Below are 2,301 nucleotides of genomic sequence, written 5' to 3' on the forward strand. Positions count from 1 at the left end.
TCTAGTATCCAGAATATATGAAGAACTCATGAAACTTAAGAAAAAAAAGATAGACAGCCCAATTTAATAATGGACATAGAACTTGAGAAGCCATGTCTGCAAAGAAGATAAACAAATGGCTAACAAGAATGTGAAAAGATGCTCAACATCATTAGGCATTTGGGAAATACAAATTAAAACCACAATGAGATATGACAACACCCATTAGGATAGCTATAATTTTTTTAAAAAAGGAAGAAAGGGAAGGAGGGAGAAAGGGAGGGAGATAGAGAGAAGAAAGAGGGAAAGAAAGAGGGAGAGAGAGAGAGAAGAAAGGAAGGAAGGAAGGAAGGATGGGAGGGAGGAAGGAAGGAAGGAGAGAAAGAGAGAGAGAAAGAAAGAAAGAGAAAGAAAGAAAGGGAAAGAAAGAAAGAAAGAAATGTATAAGTATTGGTAAGGATGTAGAGAAACTGGACCTCCCACACACTGCTGTTGGGAATGTAAAATGGTGCAGCCACTTGTAAGAAACAGCTTAGGAGTTCCTCAATAAATATAAAATTACCATCTGACTCAGCAATTCCACTCCTAGGTATATACCCAAGAGAACTGAAAATAAGTGTTCAAACAAATGCTTGCACATGAATGTTCACAACAGCACTATTCACAGTAGCCTAAAGATGGAGACAGCCCCAATGCCCTTCAACTGAGGAATGAATAAACAAAATGTGGTGTATCCATACAACAAACACTATTCAACCATAAAAAGAAATGAAGTACTGATACATGTTACAACATGGAAGAACTCTGAAAACATGCTGAGTGGAAGAAACGAAACAAAAAGGCCACATATTGTACAATTCCACTTATATGAAATATCTAAAATGAACAAATATACAGACAACATAGAAGTACACAGAGATAGAAAGCAGATTACTGGCAGATAGCAGCTGGAGAGAGGGATGATACGGTGCAGTTAATGGTACGGAGTTTCCTTTCAGGGTGACGAAATGTTCTATAACTAGATACTGGTGACAGTTTCATAAGAGCATGAATGTACTAAATATCACTGAATTGTACATATTAATGGTGCAGTTTCTGACATATGTATTTTAGCACAATTGAATAAATGAATAGTAGAAGAAACACATAAAATAATGAAAACACTAGGGACCCAAGCTTATCTAGTAAAATGCATGACAAAGGTGTTCTGAAGATTTTGTTAGTTCTCAAGTAACACAAACCAAACTCATTGCCTTTTTTGAAATTATGCAGAGCAATGTTTTTCTCTTATGATGCATTATTTAAGGAAAAAAATAAAAGTCACCACTTTTGTTTGAAAAGAGTGTTTTTTTTAAAAGGAGAGACAATGCAAATAAACAAAATACAGAGTAATAGGAAAATAACTACAGATAAAACTTTTGTTAAATGAAAGACTATTATGAACAACTATATGCCAATAAATTTTAAAAGACATTTTAAATGGATGGAAGATTTTTCCATAAATGGTGCTGAGAAACCATTTGCAGAAAACAGTGAGGATCCCTACTTCACTCCTTACATCAAAATAGATTCCAGATGTATCAAGATGTAAATGAAACCACATATGTAAGGAAACCTATGAAAATCTTAGAAGAAAAAGAATTGGTGATTTTTAGAAAGCATAATCTTTTAATAATAGAGGCCATTTAAATATAACACAAAAATCAGAAGTCATAAGGAAAAATACTGATTGATTTGCCTAGATTAAGTTATAAAATACTTGTGTGATACAAAAATCCATAAAGAAAGTCAGTTGGAAAAGTGGAAAAAGATTTATTTCCAAAGCAAAATCAAGGAGCCAATTTTTCATAATATTCAAAGATTTTACAAGGCAGTAAAAGAAAGTTAAACAGCTCAATAAAAGAAAAATAGCAAAGAAAATAAATAATCCCTTCACAGAAAAAAAGTGAAAATGATCAATACTATATAAAATTACACTCATTCTCAAGTATAATTAAAGTATCATATAATAAAATAACAATGAGTTTTTTTACCTAACAGATTAGCAAAATTGAAGTGTTTGACAATACCAAATGTTAGTAAAGGTGTAATTAAACAGGAACTTTCATGCAATTTTGACAGCAGTGTAAATTAATGCAACTGACAATATCTATTGATATTTTATAGGAATTTGCCTTTAAATTCAGCAATTAAGCCTCAGAAAACTTATTCTTCAAATGTATTTGACAAAGACACAAAGTTATATGTTCAAAGGTGTTCACTGTGGCACTGTTTTAATTTCTAAAGATTGGAAATAACCCAATGTCCATTAATAGTCATATG

This window comes from Equus przewalskii, chromosome 6, assembly GCF_037783145.1.
Source record: "Equus przewalskii isolate Varuska chromosome 6, EquPr2, whole genome shotgun sequence".
NCBI classification, from domain to species: domain Eukaryota; kingdom Metazoa; phylum Chordata; class Mammalia; order Perissodactyla; family Equidae; genus Equus; species Equus przewalskii.